The sequence below is a fragment of the Ctenocephalides felis genome, unplaced genomic scaffold (assembly GCF_003426905.1).
Source record: "Ctenocephalides felis isolate EL2017-DRISC unplaced genomic scaffold, ASM342690v1 CF-g0.4_SCAFFOLD_00476, whole genome shotgun sequence".
NCBI lineage: Eukaryota > Metazoa > Arthropoda > Insecta > Siphonaptera > Pulicidae > Ctenocephalides > Ctenocephalides felis.
Window position 1 is genome coordinate 1 of NW_020536630.1, and position 13,194 is coordinate 13,194.

The 13,194-nt window shown below is 30.9% G+C and overlaps 1 pseudogene; it reads left to right on the forward strand.

Annotated features, from left to right (window-relative positions):
• The first annotated feature begins 595 nt into the window (after window positions 1-595).
• LOC113365516 lies at window positions 596-12,881 on the forward strand (annotated as a pseudogene).
• Window positions 12,882-13,194: the final 313 nt, after the last annotated feature.

Sequence of the window (13,194 nt, forward strand, 5' to 3'; positions counted from 1 at the left end):
ACACGATTCGTCGTATTCAATGAGCGAAAATTAATATGTATTTCGTATCACTACTTTAAATTTAATTACTTATTTTATTTAGTCTCTTTGTTTGGCAAGAAATTCAGCTATATAAATTCTTTCGATCCTTTTTAAGTATGTGAAAGTGAAACAGTGAATAATTTCTTTCAGGTCGAAGAAATACAAACTTTATTAATCGAATGTGTGAAGTGAACTTTTATTAAATATGAGACTGAAACAGTGTTCAAATTTTATATAGTTAAAGCAAGAAGTACCTAATAATGAAGAACTACAGAAAATATTTATTTAATAAAACTGTGATGTCAGAGTAATTCAAATCAATGCACATATAATAATTATGCAACAAGAAACTTCAACAGTATTATATTTCGACACGAGTTGGTGGACTCAATTCGATATAAATCGAAGTCAGAAGAAATATTTTTGGGCTCGGTCAAACACCATTTGATTCATTGTTTGTAATTTGATAGACAAAATTCAAATGTTGGAGCTGCGAGATTATTATCTATCTACCTCTTAGTTTCTTTGGGAAAATGTGATATTTGGAACAAATTTACGGTAAATTCAAGGTATCATGTCGCACAGCGGTTCACGCCCCGTGTCACCCAGAGTGGCCGACGGGGCTGTCCAACAATATGAGGGGCAGGTGGATTATATATCAGTGATTATATGGAAAGATTAGGAACAAGATTGAATATATTAGAAACGGAATTAAAGTATGCTTGGCGCATTAGATCTACTGTCACAAGAATACGTAAAATGTGGGAGAGGCTAGAAAACTTGAAGCTTTGCTCTGTGAGCAACAAAGTGTCATAGCACATCTCCTGGAATTATATACACAGCAGAAGGTGGTGATCTTAGTGCGTTAAACGTCCTATTACCAATAGCACAAAGTGGTATGGGTCAACTAGAAGTCATACGAGAAATACTAGGTAATGGAACGGTCGAAGATGGCCTCGAAGAAGGTGTTGATGTCACGAGTGGAGCCCCGCCGAACGAAGCTTTTTATAGATCCTTGAATCAAGCTTACAGGGAAGACCTGGTCGGCGGTGAATCTTCCAGATCAGCATCGCATTGGGTTTAATATGGGAAGATCCTGAAGAATCCGAAGAAAGTGCGGCTAATAAAGCCAGCGAAGCAGAGGTACAAAAATTAATGGACGAAGCTATGTCTGAAGAAACGCAAGAAATATTTAGTTCAATCGATTATAAATATTATAGAGGCAATTCTCCATGTGTTAGTGAGCATGATTTGGCGCAATTGACGCGACTAAATTCAATGGACAGCTGCTATTGAAAACTACATGAATTAGATAGATTAACTGGAAAGATGCAAGTTGACAGTCAGAGTATTAAAGAATTAGAAACACATTTGTTAGAAAGTCCTAGAATAATAAATCAACGGCAGCTGCAAGATGCTGCGACTTCGGAAGCCGAAGCAAGAGTTCTAGCTGAAGATAGTAGTATTATAGATGAACAATTACGGCAGATGTATACAAATCCAGATTGGACTTTCAGCAGCGGATCTGTCGGAATAGATGAAATTATGTTAATGGCGTCTGATTCTCCGAATAAAAAATTGAGTCTCGCTTATCGACCGATGAAGAAGTTGCTGAAGCCATGTGCACTGGTTTAGAAGTCCACGAGTCTCTTCGCCTCGACACAGAATGCATCACGAACCAGTTTCAAGTTCTGAACCATACAGCACAGTAACAGGTCGTCTTGCCTATAGTTCCGCTGTTCAAAACGCAGATATTAAATCTCCGAAGCCTGCCAAGAGAGGAAATTTGTTTACAACCCTTTTTACCAGGATACGATGAAAATTTAGATAACTCGAATCTGATATCTACCCCATTTTCTACTGTCTCTAGTATTTCGCCTTCTATTTTTAAGTAACTAGCACTAAACCTGCGTCGCCTTCACCATCAATATGCAGTGCTAGAACGAGACAAGATGGCTATTTAGAATCTAGCGAAAAGAATAAGGATAGTTTAGAAATGCAAGTTTCTAGTTCGCCAAGTCCACCACCACCAGCTCCACAGGATACTGCAGATAATTTGATGCTGCCTAATGCATCACCTCTACCGGGACCGTCTATGTCTCATAGTCCAGTCTTCCTTAGTGCTGAACAAGCGCAGATACAGCCGTCAATTAGTAGTATAGACCATGGACGACTAAGCCCACGAACTCCACACTCACCAAAAGCCCCAGAACTTCCCAAAACGAAAATCAAGTTCTGACATTGTGGCTGCAAATCAGATTCTGGGTTATCTTCTATGAGTGGTTGGTCAAGCTTAGAAAAATCTCCCGGTTCGCCAAAATCTTCCAAAACACCAACTTCAAATTACTTGAGTGAACTTAATGCTAATCGTATTTCTGCAGCAAGAACGTCTTCTCCCATGCCACCTGGAATGATAAATCCCGATATGTATCCTTACCAGCGCGATAATACTGCGTATAGGCAAAGTAATGCTGACTCATATATGGACGAAATTTAAGGATACCCTCGTGTACGTCAGAAATTCAGAGACCGTATCAACAATCTGCTTTTACTTCTTTGACACAGTCAGTTCTAAGTAATGGTGATCTCTACAATTCTTTTGTCCCATCACCGGCGCCCTCAAGTACAAGAAACGTATCTCATAGATATGTAACGGAAGTGCCTTATAATGAGGCAGCTTATAGACATCAGCCAGCAATATATTCTGTTGCTGGTAGTAATAGACAGGAAGTGTACACATCTGTCTATACTAGCAATTCGTCGACCTCAAATGCTCAACAGCAAGCTTTAAATTATCCTGATCTTATAGAGCCTTATGGTAATGATGCTTATAATCAACGTTTTCCACCCAGAACCAAACTATCACGCTCGAACAAGCATTCCGCATCATCTAGTACCCATCATCATGGAAGTAAAAGAAATTTGAGTAGAGCGCCTTCTACAACATCGATGCCTAGTGAAGGAATGACTAATCACGAAGGTTACAAAACTGCTATGTATCGTACTATGTTCCCTACTGGAAATTTAACTGACGCGCTTGTATATTATCCAACATCTACTAGATACGATAGTCCTGTATATAATGTACCTCCTGCTGAATATGATGAACCTGAAGGTGGGCACCACGAGAGCATAGGTCTCCTATGGCAATCCCACGCGATAGTACTTCGGGTTCAATAAGATCTTCAGCTACTGTACCAGCTGATGCTGTACAAAACATCACAATCGAACAGCGTAGATACCAGCAATATCAACAGCAGCAAGCCGAATATCAGCGACAGCAACACATTTATCAAATGTACAAACATACAACGCATCCATTGAAAGTAAACAACTTGACGATCAATATCAAAAGACATGGAACCAGAGGACACACTATCTTGAACTCGATTTACGAAATAAAAATTTTGGTGATCAGAATCAAATGGGAGAATTATTTGATGCTGGAGGTGTTATTGTTTCTAAATCGGATATATATCTATTTCGTCAGATTTGAAGGACCGTATACCAACTGATAAGTTAGGTAAAAAGTCTAAACGCGGTTCGATCAAATCAGCAATGAATTCAGTGAGTCACTGGTTACCCGATCTAAATTTAAAGAAAAGACATCGTTCAAATTCTTTACCTATTGGAGTACAAAGAGAAGACTTGGAGTTATCTAGAGATAGCAAATATAATTCATCGCTAAAAGACAAAGTTAAAGATCCAAACAGAAGAAGAAGAAGTATCCATTAGTTGCAACTATGTCTGGCATATTACAAAAAGCTAAAAGGAAAACGCAACACAGCGATTTGTCACTCTCAGATCCTGAGCAATCAGAAACAGAATGGAGTGGAGGGCGCTCGAGTGTAGGAGTTTCTGATAGTGAAGAAGGTAGCGTATTTTCAGAGTCAGGAAAAGATATGTTTGCTAAAGTAGCCAGTAGTAAAAAATCTAAAAAACCTGAGCCTCAGACACAAGTAATGGGTAACCAAATAATATCTTCAAGTCAGTATCAACTGATAGCTAATGGTCAACAGCAACAAATTGCTCAAGATAGACAACAGCCACAATTATATATTGATGAATCGCAATACGATGACGATTTCAATCAAAATTCGAGGCAGGAATCTACAAAACAGCAATCCACAGATTATCAATCTGATAACAAAAATATTCAATTTCAACAAGTCCAAAATGGACAAGTTCAACAACAAAATGATGTTTTTCAACAAATGCAAGTTCAAAATGGTAATTACCAACAGACGCAGATGCAAAACGGTGATCTGTCACAACAACCCTATTTGCTCAAGTACAAAAGCCCAAATTACAGAGAGAAGCAACACAGGACTATAACAAGATGCGGAAACTGATTTATCAGATAATGTACCGGGTGAAGAAGAAAACTCAGGAAAGAGTACTGGTAGTGGGTCATCTTCTATTTTTGTAACTGTAGGAGAGGCAAAACGCGGTACAGGTTCTGATGAATCCACAACAGTGAAAATCGTACTTTCCCGCCTGTAACTTTAGGAGGAGCATCTATGGAATTTGCCGTGTCCAGGGCTCTCGGAAAATATAGAAAGCGACGGTCGACTTCTGCTTCTGATGACCAAGCTGGTTCTGAGGACGCTGGTTCGAAATCTGATGAAACCGAACAACTGCAGGATGTAGAAGATACACAAAAACAGTCGCCACAAGGTGTTAAAACAATAACCACAAAAAGTTCACCGGAGCTACTTCCTGCTAAAAGCGTATCCTTAGAAGAACCACCGCAACCTGAAAGCAGTCCATCAGCCTCAAGCCATAGAAGTTATACTGGAAGAATGATGCCACGTCAGCAACAAAGTTTAGATATACCAGGAGGCAGAGGTGAGGATGATGATAATAGAAGTACACACTCCATGAGAAGTGGTAGATCATCGCGTCGTCAAAGCACTGAAGAAAGTATTGATAGTGAAGACGAATGGTACAGGTACAATGTAAGGCGTTTGGAAATGGAAGAACAGGATATACACTACCGACCAGAACTTTCAGAACCTCTTCGAGAAGAGGCTGAAAATGAAGAACAATTTGGTCCTGACGAGGATGTGAAGGAACGAATGTCTTTTGTTTTGAGAGAATTAAAAATGACCGTTAAACCTATACCTGATGTTCTCGAAGAGAAAGAGCTAAATGCGCAAGTAATAGCATCTGCAAAACGACGCGAAAAAGAACAAGAGGGTAAGAAAAAAGATAAAAATCATAAACGTGAATCGACCGGGCCCAAATCAGTCTATGCAGAATTTGCTAGAATCACAGATTATCAAACGTGGCGAGATGCTGATGAAAAACAAGAGCAAGAACAAGAAATTGAGTCTGATGTTGAAGCACCAAAAGACGAAGACGAAGACCGTTCAGAGCATTCTTCAGGTGATACCTCAGGGCCTGACAGTCCTCATCAAAGCATGGACGAAATGGAAGACGAAGACTACGAAAAAGAGCAAAGCACTATAAACCAACAACCAATTAAAGAAGGTGGTGCACTAATAAGAAAATTCACTGGCGTTCCTAGTTACACTAGTGAGCCAATACCCGAACGTAAATATAGTACTCGTGGTGAAGGGTGGTCTCTCAAAAATAAAACTGACTCGTCTTCTACTAGCGTAGAAGATCAAAGAGGTTCAGTTGATATACCAGATGACCAGAAAGATCAAGGCGGACCTTTGGGCAGCAAATGGAAACTCCTGAAGGCACTCAAGGAGCGTAAAGCCGAAGAGAAGACTAATCAGGAGAAGATTCAGGAGGCGGCTAGCACGCCTCAAGATAAAGTAAGTATGCGATCTATTATGCAAAAATTGTACGAAATAGGAGTTAAGAGTTAAATTTAAAATAGTTGTAAATTATATATATGTACATGTTTGATGGAGCTTTGTTGACAATCGTTATTATTTTATATTGTACAATGTAACAAATACTGTAATTATAAAATTAATATTTATATAAGCTACTAAATTTAATCGAAATCTAGATAATATCTATTGTTAAATATGTCAGAATTGGTGCGTTAGCACTAATTGTTAAGAAATACTGGTCTTGCAACTTGCTGAATGCTGACGAGTTAAGATAATACTGTAGTGAAATATGTAGTAATTAATTTAATATTTAAAAAGCATCAAAAATGCAATTACCACCCATTAGGATAATCATATGAATATCGTCATCATGTTCATATCATTATTTTCAATCATATCATATATACATATTATATTAAAATGCTTATTTATACGACACAAGGGAAACTCTTTAATACTATTGTATATTAAAATTTTAATTCATTTATATTGTAACCAGTTAACTGTAGCTCTCTCATCCCCATCGAGCTCATGACGAGTATATTCGTCATAAAAACCTAAGGTCATCTCAACTAACAATTTTCAAAATAACCAGTAGTAAATGTTATTTAAATTACTAATCTAAATTCTTGTGGATAAAATATATTATTTCCACATCTCGGAAAGTTTGTGCAAATAGTCTTGATATAAATTGCCACTTACAACTACTTATTTTATACAATTATAACCTCAAAACAATCTAAACAACTTGACATTTCAGAATATATTCTGTATTCTGCCAAAATTTTAATTAACAGCCGTTAGTTTATGTTTTATACGCATAACAAATATACACGTCAAAACACGAAATTTTGACGACGTGTTTATTTGTCAATTATAATAGTATGTATGTACTATATCAATAAATAAAAGCACAATTAAATTTTTAATATTTGAGAAAGCTAAACTCTATCATCTTGAAGTCTCGTTCTGTCAAAAGCAGCGTAACCAACTTCTGCTTATATCAACAATTCAGTATCTATTCAAGTGAATTGTCACTATTAAAATCTTGCTTTTTCATATATCTCAAATATGCAGTTTGTCGACCCGGTAGCTTTGGCGCCCGGGTCAACCCGCCTCAGTTTTGATGCCCGCAAGACGTAGAAACTCTTGTTTGTTGCGCCTGATTCCAACAGTTAACTGGTTAATAATATAAAAACTCAATTTAAATCGCACTATTTGACAATTATAAATATTTTTCTATTACAACCATTTCATTTTAAATTTATTCAATATAATTGAAAATTTTCACTTTTATATAAAAAAATTATCACGTCATTTTGCATATCACTTCATGCCTATGCTCTTTACTAAAATATTCACTTAGCTTTAAAATAATATAAAAATAATTATAAATTCACTATATTTCCTATCACAACATATATATTAATGATATAGTTCACAAAATTTAGTCCACTATAATAAAATAATCTAATATCACATATACCTTGTCTTATAGTTACCTCCTAAACATCCTTATATAATCATAATCATTCTCATAATTAGCATAATAATATGTATGTGAATTAGATATCTGACAATTAATAACTATACGTTTATGAGCGCTCCGTAATTTTTTAAAAATAACAAAATTGCGAGAAATTTCCAATTTTGTCAAAAATATTATTAAAATCAGATTATTTCACTTATTTATTCATATTTTATTTATTTAGAAAAATGTTATCATAAGTTAAATGTTTTAGTATTAAATTTTTTAAGTGTTCGACAGACAGAAATTTTACATTACCAAATATTTGACTATTATTTTAAATCGTGTACCTGAAGTTTCTATGTAATATTATTACATTTGTTATACTCATCCAAATTTAATTAATTACTTCAATTAAGTATATAAGACTGATTTACAATAATTTATTTTAATTCCACAAGTCTGTTATTAATCAATCATTAAATATATATTAACACCTACTGTTAATTTATCTACTATTACCATTATTTATAAATATTAAATGTTACAAATAGTTATTTAACTATATTATACTCATAAGATAATCAATGAAAATATAATAATGCGGTTGATAAATATAAGAAAAATTAGTGGTTACATAATTGTGCAATTTGTAGAAATTGTAGAATATAATTAACGCTTTTAGATATATGATAATTTGTTAGTGCAATTGTATTTAGTGCTTTATATAATATATTAATATGTTATGAATATATGTATATTGGATAGTAAAACGTGTAGATTTAGGTATTAGACAAATAAAAGCGTGGTAGATTCAGATCAGTCAGAGATTGGTGTACCAATTTTGTAAAGGTGACTAGATTGTTTATAATTTATAGGAATGGTTAATGATTAGGTTTTCGTGAAAAATCCAAAAATCGTCGGTTTCAAATTCAATTTAATGGGTAGTTATCATTTTTATATATTTAAAGTGAACAGCATTAAATCACAAATTTTGGAAGCATATTTCACATGGGAGGAGTGGGAAATTAAATTTTTGGATGACGTAAAATAATCAAATTAGTAATGTAATTATCACTTTTTTCAACTTATACCTTCGAAATTAATTTTCGAAAATTAAATATTTTAAACAAATTAACGATTAAAAGTTTTTTGTTCAGTTTAATGAACAATAAAGTAATTTATTAACTGTTTCATTTCTGGGTTTTCGAAATTTGTTTAATAATTGGAATTATATCGCAATACTGCTAAAAAGGAGCATTACATGACAAATTTTAAAAGTTCATTATGCAGAGTGTCCCAGAACTCAATATCAAGCCAAAACAGGGTGATAGTATTGATCGTCTTGCCCCTGAAAAAATAGTAAAAACTATATCTCACTTTATTTGAAATTATGAGCTTGTAAGTGCAACCTAGAGCTTTGGTGAAATTTTGACTATTTGTTGTTTTCATACTCAATTTTTTTATTAGAAAACTATCAAGTATTTGTAAATTCTCAGTTTTTTTTATGATTTTTGCTCATATTGACAAAATTTGAAAACATATTATACATAAAAACAATTAGAATACAAATTTTGAAGTCTGTTTTTTGATAAATTTGTTTGAAATACCAAATCAAATTTGGCGCGCAACTTACTCGCCAAAACTGACTTACTTCACATCAATGATTTAAGTGTCACTTTCGCTGAAGGATAATTTGCACACATTACTAACTTAACCTCTGAAAGGAAAGGACATTAAATATGACTTTTAATTAACAGTAAAGTGATTTTGTTTAGTGTGTGCTGTAAATTATTAATTATGTATGTTATGTATCAGTTAATTATGGATTAGGTATGTACTTGCAATATAATTTTATAATAACTTAATGCTATAGTTTTCTGTAAAGCAAGCAATGGCAAAAACTAACAACATCCTTAAGTATTTTTATTTGTGGGATAGTAAGTATATGTACTTAGTATTTTACATTGGTACACTAATGCTCTGATTAATAATTGTTATACCATAAGTATTTACTATTTAAGTTTCATTTGCCCATTGAATCCCTTTCACCCATCGCCTTGTCCCGTAGGACCAAATTGCTTATATAACCTTCTACAATTAATATCATACCAAAAATTGACTAAATGTAGCTATTAATATCTCCGAGCTTACTCATTCTATATGTAATCATAACGAATTAAACGAAATTAAAAGAAAATCTTAGGGATTCAATGTAGTAGAAAAAAACTATAGCAATAATCCATACAGTCATATTAACCAAAAATATATACTTCGTGCTTATAAACTTAACATTTGTTCCCAAAATATGGTTTATCAAATTAAGTATTATCATACCATGAAATGTCAATAAGTAAACAAATAATAATCACAATAAACAAAAAGTTTTAAGGACCTGAAAACATTTGTTTTCTGAGGCTTTTTCTACGCGTCAACATTCTAAATTTGCATAGAAATACATGGTTAATGCTACAGGTATATTATTAAATAAATTCATGTCAATTTTGAATCTTACTCCTATAACATAATAATCTTATAACTCTTCTATAAATCTATCTATTCAACTGCCCATAATTATTACAACCCATTTTTTTGTTTGTAATATATTTTAAAATCACATCATTATTCATGAAGGCATCTAAAAATTTTTAGTCAATTTAGATTTTTGTTGGTGTAATGTTTAATTTAGCATAGTTATGAACCTACCTGGCCAATTCTCCGATAATATAGGCCGTGACATAGCGTTGTTATGGCAACGCTATTACACGCCATTTTCTTCATACAAAATGGTACTAAAAACTGACAAACTGCTATGTATTTTCTGTGCAGTCAGTTAATTTTAGATATAAAACCTAACCTTGGTAAGACTCCGTCAAAAAAATGTTATAATAACTGCATCTTTCTGATGTGCATTGCTACACATACGTGAAGTTAGGTTTTATGTGTAAAACAAGTCATACATAGCATTTTAGCACTTTTTACTGTCAATTTTTTATGCACGAAGGTCTGGCAAAATGCATTGTATGACTTGTTTTAAACATAAAACCTAACTTCACATATGTGTTACCAATGCACATCAGAAAGATGCAGTTATGACCCAATTTTTTGTACATTGTGCGATCTAGGCTAGGTTTCATATCTAAAATGCTTGAATATACAGTACAGAAAATACATAACATTTTGACAGTTTTTAGTACCGATTTACATGAAGAAAAATCCATACCATAGCGTTACCATAACAACGTCCTTTTTAGAATTGGCCACTAAATATAATTTCTTATGTCAATTAAAAGCTGATTTGCTTAAATTTTACAAAGCATTTATAAAACTGAACATGTGTTGTGAAATCAGCCATAAATTTAATTACAAAGTACAAATTGCTTTTTTAACTCTTCCAAGTTCAAGACTTATATTATTAATTAATAAAATTTAGTTAGTTCTGATTAAATATTTCAATTTCAGTAATAACAATAATGATAAAAATCAATAAAATGGGAATTTTACTATGAAATGAATAATTAGTTACTATAAATTATATGACTACTTAAAGTTATCATTTAATTTTTAATAAAGTGAAATTTATACTATAATCTTTGTAATACGCAGTTAATTTTAAGGATAATACCTTCTTATAACAGTCATTAGGAATTATATTTTATTCTTTTTTACATTTAGAAAATACATTACATTACATTACATTACATTTAGAAAATACATTTTGATACAGCATTACTTATCTAATATATACTAGTGAATTAATATCACAATTATTTTCTATATGCTAACTATTTATTCGTCCATTTTATTTCAACTTAATTTGTTAAAAAATAAATATGATAAAGGAATAAAAAAGGTAATTTCCTTGAATATTTCTATCCATAATTTGTATCACTTAAACTCTAAAATTTATGTAAATTGTGTGATATGAAATTTTCTACCTTAAATTGGTCTTTATTAAAATATTAACCTAACAAATATTATTTCGGTTCATAAAATTTTGTAAATGAAAACTGAATATTGAGTAGTTTCAGAAACCTATATAACTATTGAATATTTTGTAATATATAACAAAATTAACAAAGTATTCATTTTTTATGTTCATACATATTTTCATTGATGGTGATTATTGAATAATTATTGTGAATTTCCAGAAAAACCTATTAATACTTGGTTGGTTTGCTCGAATCTTACTATATTCAAATTTAGTTTGCTATTTTCAAAATTTTATTTTAATTTTGCACGGTTTCAGCAAATGCAAGCTAACATTTTAATTTTATATTATTTCAATTCCTAAAAAAATTTTTTTTTGGTTACTTAGGATCTTTTCATATATGTTTTTATTAATAAAATAATTTTATACGTTTTTTTTTATATTTATATTTTATTATTTTTAAATTGATTGTCAAATTCACTAAATAAAATCAATTAATAATTTGTATTAAAAAGTTCTTAATAATTTGTTTCACAAACTAAATTCATAAATAAACAAAATTGAATTGTAATCAATCTTTGTTAGATTTTTGAAACCACTCAATATTTTGCTTATAACAGTTTGTATATAAATTGTTATCTGTACATACAATATTTATATGAAGTTTTTAAATGCGTAAGAATCATATTATTTATTTTTGCATTAACCACGAATTATTTATTATCAGTCTATAAATGATTTTACATTAAGATATTGCGAATAATATTCAGAATATTTAGATTTCTTTTTTGGAAATTTTGGTACATTTTTTTATTCTCAGTTTTTCAATAGTATTTGCCATCGGCAAATTAATAAGCAATTGGTGATAGAATACAATTTTCTTTGTTTGATAAATTGAACAGATCTAAAAGCAATATTTTTTTATTTTAGATTTTTTACATTATAATTTGTTCAGAAAAAATTGTCAAAAATTTTACTAAAACATATTTTATTTATTCTCAATAACATTGTTTTTAAATATTTGAATATTATTCAATATACTGTTATTTCAATACAATTATAATAAAATAGGTAATAGTATTACTTAATTTAAACGCCCTAATAACATAATTCACTTTCCCTCTAAACCAATGTTTTACTAAGATATTTACCATATGTAAAATGTTCTATTATAGAAACTTACAAAGATATGTAAATAATAATAAATATTACAATTGAAATTTTAATAAAAAATAACATGTACAATTAGTGCAAATTTGTAATCCTTTTGATACCAAAGATCTTTGTAAATTTCTAAACATTTTTTACCAAAATGATTTTGCAACAAATGTATTTATTTAGCCTATGGTGTCTACTACTCATACTGCTAAATAAAGAAAAATAGTAATAAAACTATAATAACCAATATGAATATACATTATATATGTCAAACTGTATAATTTACGAAAATATTGTATTGCAGTTTTAGAATATACAAATAAAGATATTAATCGTTTACATATATATTTAGTTTTTTATAATATTTTTTTGGTTTGATGAAAAATAGTTTTTTATTTTTTTGTTTTATATTTTTTATTAATGATTTTTTTTTTATTTTTTTTAGAATGGAACTGGTGCTGGAGGCGAAGGTGGTGGTCGTGGAAATGGGTAAGCAAAATAATAAACTTTTAATTATTTATATATATATATATATATATATATAACTGCATATAAAATTATATTATCATTGCTTCATTGCAGTAAAAGAAGGTAAATGATGTAGAAAATGTTAAAAATCCTATTACAATTCAAACAATAAAACTTTTCAATTCTTATACCGAATCACTTTTTGCCTTTAGTTTTATTTTTTTTATTTTTTTGTGTGACTCTAACATAATATTTAACTAATAATTCTTATTGAAATGTTTAATTAATTGAAATAGGTTGTTATTCATATATTATATATTTATTATTTAACTATTTAT